This window comes from Neovison vison, chromosome 3 (assembly GCF_020171115.1).
Source record: "Neovison vison isolate M4711 chromosome 3, ASM_NN_V1, whole genome shotgun sequence".
Taxonomy (NCBI): Eukaryota; Metazoa; Chordata; class Mammalia; order Carnivora; family Mustelidae; genus Neogale; species Neogale vison.
Genome location: NC_058093.1, coordinates 104984492 through 104991639, shown reverse-complemented (window position 1 = coordinate 104991639; position 7148 = coordinate 104984492). Strand labels below are relative to the sequence as shown.

The 7148-nt window shown below is 49.3% G+C and overlaps 1 non-coding gene across 1 annotated transcript; it reads right to left on the bottom strand.

The window, feature by feature from the left end:
- Positions 1–3411: 3411 nt before the first annotated feature.
- Positions 3412–3516, bottom strand: LOC122903869. Its single transcript, XR_006384070.1, has one exon. It is a non-coding gene; the product is annotated as a U6 spliceosomal RNA (small nuclear RNA).
- Between the last annotated feature and the right edge of the window lie 3632 nt (positions 3517–7148).

The following is a 7148-nucleotide window of genomic DNA, read 5'->3' as shown; positions in this document are numbered from 1 at the left end:
AGGATTAGAGAGGAGAAGAACAGTCCAGGCCAGGAAAACTGGGAGATATTGGGAGGGAGAGGATGAGAGGAGGCTGCGAAGCGGAAATGGTCTGGAGGTCAGACACTGGACGGAGCATAACTGGGGAACAGGCTAGGATGCGGGAAATGGGCTGGGGTAGTGATTCAGGCTGAAGCTGTGCCTTGCAGGGTACGTGGGGCCCTTTAGGGGTGAGATGGGGCATTACTCCTTAGCCTTTTGGCTCTGACATTTTGACTCTTTAATCCTGTGGATCTTTTGACCCATACACCGTTTGGATATTTACATTTTAATAGGATTATGCAAAACACTGATGCAATCTTATTGTGAAACTATTTTTCAGACCAAATACCATGCCAATTTAATTGTAGGGTTTTATATAGTATAATTATCGTTCCTGTTATTTTTTCTTATTTTATTGAGATTATATTAGGTCAAATAAGTTCTTTTCTGTTTTTTGTTTGTTTGTTTTTGGTTTTGTTTTTTTGGGTTTTTTTTTTTTTTTTTTTGAGGGAGATAGTGAGAGAGCATGTGAGTGGTGGTGGTGGGGGATGGGCAGAGGAAGAGGAAGAGAGACCATCTTAAGCAGGCTCCATGCCCAACATGCAGGGACCAATCCCAGGACCCTGAGATCATGACCTGAGCCGAAATCAAAAGTCAGACACTTAACCAACTGAGGTGCCCCCAAATAAGTTCTTTTCTGGTTAATTTTTATAACAAAATTTGCAACTAATTGACAGATAAGGTTTTTGTCCATTTATAATTTTTCTTCTGCTGCAGTGCGTGTGTGTGTGTGTAGCCATTATTTCTACCAACTCCAATTTCTCTTGGAAACGATGCAGATCCAAACTTCATAAGGAAGGTTAATTCTTTCATAAGTTATTAGTCAATTATACTTTTTCCTCAAGTGCTGATTATGTTGATGTACTTTGTGCTGATTATTTCTACTGGCTGATAGTCTTTATTACTTCTCTAAAAAGTATAAATAGTTATATCTTTTTCTTTTCTCATCTAGCAGAAATTCGCAAACAGTTTTGTGATATGAGGAATCATGGGGAAAGAGAGAGAAGTGTGAGGCTCGTGAGGAGAGGAAAAGATCAGAAGATCAAATGAGAGGGAGGTCCAGAAACACAAGTGGGGAAGAGCCCAAGACAGTTGGTTCAGAATGTCCTGCTTCCCAGTTGGACAGCAGTTTTGGTCAAGTGAGGGGCCCCGACTGTGGCGTTGTTGGGGCACAAGGGTGGCTATGGTCTTCGGAGAAGATCAAGGTGCTCAGGCATCTTGAGCTGAAGTAGGAGTGCCTAAAGGAGTGTTGCTTTGGGGTTGGGATGAGAATGGTTGACAACAGGGGTGGCAGCTGTGACTGGACCCTGTGAGGTTACGTACCACCTGGGACCATGGTTCCACCAGGACGTGCTGCTCAGCGGAAAGTCCATGCTTGTCTCTGACTCTGATTCCTCACTCACCAGCCAGCACATGGGTAAGTTACTTAGCCTCTGCCACTTTGGTTTCCTCATCTTTAGAGCAGGGATACTTCCTCTCAGAGTTGCTGTAAGAATGGTTTTGAGGCACACAGGAAAATGCCTGCCGAAATCTCTCTGTAGATGGTAGCTTTTATTACTATTCACAGAGCTCCTTGGCAAAGAGCCTCCTGGGTTGGGAAGCAGATGGCAAATGCCCCGTAAGGAGGGTCGACCAGAAGCACCGCAGAGGCCTGGGCAGGGTCTAGGGAAACCACAAGGATTAGAGCTACAGCCTGAGGCTGGTCAGTGGGGTCTTGACCACCCAGAAGCTGAAGGTGAGAGGAGGGAGTCAGTGAGATGGCGTCGAAGGCATTGCTAGCCTGGAGAATCTGCTGGGAGAGAAGCCACGAGAAAGAAATACCCCCATCTCGATGCCCTCCCTCTCATCTCCCGCTGGAGCGTCCCATGGCCAAACCCAACCCGTTGGTCCCAACCAGACAGGGCTCTGTTCCAGGGCAGAGAGCAGGGTGGGTGAGGCGTGGCCCCAGGCTGCAAACTAAAGACATCTAGCACAGATTTGGGGGCAAGTTCTGGCATGTGCCTGCCCTTTTTGGAACACGCGCTCACGTCCGGGCTCTGGGAACGAGCCTGGGGTCACAGGGCCGGGTGGGCGATGTGGAGAGCCTCGTCCAATCAGACAGCTTCCCAGCAGATCGGACTTGCCATGGAGCTCCTTTTGGAAAGGTCAGGGGTAATGTATTCTTCCTCTTGAGACTCGAGGTATTGTGGAAGCCCATTCACATGGACCCTGCAGCATTTCAGGCTTGGAATAATTCAGACGGGAGTTCGCCTGAAATTTATCTTTGCTATATTTACACAGAAAGACCTTAAGAAGCTAGCCGGTAGTGTAAACATGGATAATTATAATATTTCAGGAGAGGTTTAACATACCAAAAGAAGAAAAAGGAATTTCTAAGCACAGTGGCAGAACTCATCTCTGGACACTGAGAGAATTAAAAATCGTTCTTTTCAATCATAAAATCACGCCCATGGGAGTCTATACAATCCTGAAGGTGATTCAGGTGCAAGAGAACTATCACATGGTCTTGTTTGGTCAAGGCCTCAAGAGGTTGATACCCAGCACTGGTTAACAGCAAGTTGGGTCCCGCTGGGGTCAAAGTCAGCCTCTTTCCACGTAGAGGGAACGTGGGGTAGGAGTGGGAAAACACAGTCCTTGCAGTGAACAGGTCAGGCATGGAATCTGGAAGTCTTTTGGGTTCTTTGACCCTGCTGACCCTCTATTTCCCTGCCTGTGAAATGGGTGAAGCAACATCCAGCTCATGGGCTTTTCCTAAGGATCACCAAGTTTCTACCTCGATGGTCCTATCACAGAGTAGGGCCTCAGCTCCTAATTCCCTGCCCCCCACTGGTCCCCGAAGGGGGGACTAGAAGCTCCCCAAGGACCGCCCAGGATCTGCCCCCTCCACATCTGCCTGGGGCCTGCCAGCAAATGCTGGTTGGAAGGCGGAGCTTGCCACCCACTGTTACTTGGTTCAGACTGACCCAGTTCCTCCCAGGCCTTGAATCCAGCCTCCTGTTTCTGTCACAGCAAAGTCTCCCCTTCTCTATCACATGAGCAGTGTCACTAATGGAAAGGGCATGGTGAGATCTCGAGCCAGACTGACAAGGTTTCCAATCCAGGCTCTGCTATTACTCATGAAACACAAGCTTCCTAACTTCTCTTTGCCTTTAGGCAAGCAAGATGGCCAACACAGCTCTGCAGGCTGTATCGAGCACCTGACACAGCCCTTGGCCATCATGGCGATAAGTCATTGGTAGTTATTGCAGTTAGTGTAGTGTGTTCAGAACTTTCTAAATTGGTCAGAAATCTGCCTTAGCTGCTGGGATTTTTCTGTTGATGGGAAGTTGCAGATCGTGGGGGAGAATCTGCTGGGTTGCCTGTCGCCCTTGCCCAGGGGCCACGCTAATCTCTGTATCTCTCCAATTTTAGTGTATGTGCTGCCAAAGGGAGCATGGGGATCTGCTGGTTTGGGGGAAATGTGATGGTGGGGAAGGGGGATGGTGGCTCAGACATTGCCTGGAAGGGACCCTTGTCTGTTCTGCCCAAGTCCTGCTTTCAGGCAGGGATGAGCTTGACCTCACCAGAGGCAGAGCATTCTGAGGCTGTGCTCTGCATTCTTCATTCCCAAGGATGCGAGTGTGGTCCCAGAGCTTGTGTCCTGGCCAAAGGAGCACAGGACACCCTCCCCTCGTGACCTCCCGGGGGGAAGAGATGAATAATAGAGCTCAACGGCTTGCCCAAAGCACCATGGAAAAAGGCGTTCATCATCTTAATGGCACCTTTCAGATGTCTGGCTTCTCCGTGGCCTCTTCCTCATGAAACCCCCTCCCGAAGCAGGCTATGTGAGCTATTCCTGGCATGTCCTGTGGTACAAAAGCGCGGTTCATCTTTTCAAGGAGACGTGGGAAGGTTGAAAGTCAAACCCATTGGAACAAACCTTGGCTTTGGAGACCAGTCAAGTGCTTATTAGGCAAGGGTTCGCTCTCCCTGAGAAGATGAACAGACAGAGTTTGGGGGGACTGGCGATAAGGATGAAAAGGGCACAAGATCTATGCTGTACATACCGTCTCGTGGGAGGGGGGGCATGGTTATTGGGTGATTGCCTGGTCCTGGAAGGACTCACAGGCTCCAGCTTCCACCAGGACAACCCAGGTGGGGAGGGGCCCATGCCCATCACTGTGACTGGGGAGGTCCCAGGAAGAGCCAGGGTGCCCCTTGGCTTGGCTTTGGAGGCGAAGTCTACCCTCCCTTCAGGCCTATGGCCACTGCCTTCATGCACACAAGGATAGTGGAACAGCTAATGCTTGGGAAGAGAGGGTGGGATGGGGTTGGAGAGATCTCTAGCCTTGCTTTGCAGAGACTGTGAACCTCTATGGGCCTCAGTTTCTCCATTAGGACCATAGAGATTGTATGTACTTATCTCTTTTCTACCTAAATGGTGGGCTGGAAGCAGAGGTTGATAGCAATGTCTCTGGAGAACCATGTCTTTTGGCAGAAGCGGTGTCCGAGCATCTCAGGAGGGCCAGCCAGACCATGACCCTGGTGTCTTTTGGTGAAGGAAGGCAGCGTGTCACTGGAGAACATGGAGGCTGGAGCCACTGGGGGCATCTCCCACCTGCTGAGAAAGGGAAGTTCCTCAGAGCGTGTAACCTTCAGATGTACGGGAGGCCCATCAAGACCATTGTGGGCTCATGGGTGTGGCCAGGATCCCCTCTGGATCAGGGGAGTGTGGATAAAGAGAGTCTGTAGTAGCTTGTTTTTTATCCTTTGTTTTTGTGTTTTGTTTTGTTTTTGTTTTGTTTTAGGAAAGAAAGAAAGAAAGAAAGAACGAACGAACAAGAGTGAGAGTCCTGGGGGATTAATTGGCAGTCTCGTTCATTTCCCAGGGGCAGCTGCAGAGGCATGTGGGACAAGGAGAGATTGGTCAGGACCTCCTTCCTTTTCAAAAAGAGAACCACTGTGCTTTTATTCTGCTGCATATCACAGGTTTTGATTATGGTTTCAATGGATAGAAGATTCCTTAGCGGAGCTGGTGTGAAAACCAGTGTTTGAAACCATTGGTCAGCTAGACTGGGAAATTCTTTGCAAACCTCTTCTTTTTCCATGCCACGATCTCTGTTCTGGCTTTTCCTTGTTGCATTACAAAGCACTCTGAAACTTACTGACTTACTATAGCATTTGTTTTCTTTCATGAGTTGACTGGGCTCAAATTGGGCCATTTTCCACCACTGGGGTCTCTCTTGTGGCTGCAGTTGGATGGTGGGCAGAGTTGGCGGGCTGAAGCTCAGTTGGGTGGGTCCCCTGCATGGCCTGTGTGTACCCCAGTTGGGCGGCTGAGAAAATGGGGACAAGCTGGGCAGCTCTCTTTCCACATGTCCCTGCCATGTAGACTTCCTTACGGCATGGCAGTCTCAGGATAGTCAGACTTCTTACATGGAGCCTGGATACTTCCAGATGCATGACTCAGGAGACCCTGGCAAACTGCAAGGCTTTTTATGACTTAACCCAGAAGTACAAGCATTGCTTCTGTTACATTCCACTAGGCAAAAGCTAGTCGCAAGAAGATGAAGCTCATTGGAGAAGAGGCTGTCCAGGAAGGAAGGAGGAGAACCCAGACCTGACCCTTCCCTGCCTTGCCTCCCTCTGCAGCCACTGTCAGAATTTGGAGTTGGGGGCCTTAGTCTAGAGACCTGCCAAGTTCCGCAAGTGGGGCTGGCAGAGCGGGCAAAAGGAAGCCCACACCCTGCTCTTTGTCCCAAGTTCTTTTTGTAGGGAATACAGGCCTCTCTGCCCTATGACTGAGATGAGAAATGTTATTCCCTCTTCAGGAGAACAAACCCAAATCCCTAATTCCAGCAGTCTGCTGTGGAAGTGAAGTCATGTTTCCAGACACTTCTGTAATATGATTAGACAGTGATGTCTATTTGCCTGTCCAGGCTGAGTCACCCCCCTACCCCCAAGCTGGCCTCTTGTTTCTGACGACTGTCCCTCTGGCAAATCTAAAAGCAAGAGTCAACTCAAAGGGGAGGAGAGAGAGGTAGAGTTTTGTCCCGTCTTCCTTACAGGATGTGCGCTAGCAGGAGACTTCCGGCTTCCTGGAATTATTGCTGAAACTCAGACTCTTGTAACATTCAGTTTCAGACACTGTAATTTTTCACTAGTTCTGCGTGGGCCCAGCTGGAAACCTAATCCCTTGTTTTCCTTTAGCTGTTCTATTTCCCAAGGATTTAAAGTACTCTCTCAGATAGCCAGGCAGAACCGTTGCTTGGCCAAAGCAGGGTTCCGGTGACTTAGGAACGTCAGTGACCTCTATGCGGGCACCATCTGAGAGGTGTTCCCCGCAGATGTGCTATGAGGCCTGAGAGTCCATCCTTAGGGGGAAAAGATCTTGCCTGGGTAAACTGAGGACAACTGAGAAATGAAGACTCACAACGTGAATATGGCAACTCTGGTGGAACATGGATAGGGTTGGAGCCCAGGGGCAAAGTTGCAGGATTATTTCCCCTCTTGCTAAACTTCAGGGAGACCCCCTGTGAGCTCCTGGCTGCATTTTCGGGATTCCTACCTGACCTCTGATTTCCAGGGGACCCCCTCCTTCCCCTCCCAGCAGGACAAAGAAGATGTCCTTGCAGTGTGATCGCTGCTTGGAAACAAATGAGCACAGAAGGGAGAAGGTGGAGGGCAGGAAGAAGGTCCTTGGGCACCAGAAAAACAGCCAGCACTTTATCCTGGGAAGAGACCCCTTCCACCCCTCCCCAGAGTCCTTGAACTTGATGTTGTTTCTGTCATGTGTCAGGAGAGGCGCGAGTGAGCGTGTGTGGTACAGAGAGAGAGAAGTGGCAAGAAAACAGTTAGCCTCTGTTAGTATTTGATAGGCAGCCAAAGCACTTTTGTTCCCAAGCCCAGTGAACTACCTGTGAAAAAAGAAATTGCTTTTCAAGAACATTCATCACAGCAAGTAGCACCATTCCTTGTCCTCAAACAACCCCATTCCTAGGCCTTTTCTCCCATTAAAAACCCCTCAGATGTGGTAAAATAAATAAAGAAACAAAGGGGAGGTGTGAGGGGGAGGGGGTGGTCCTTGT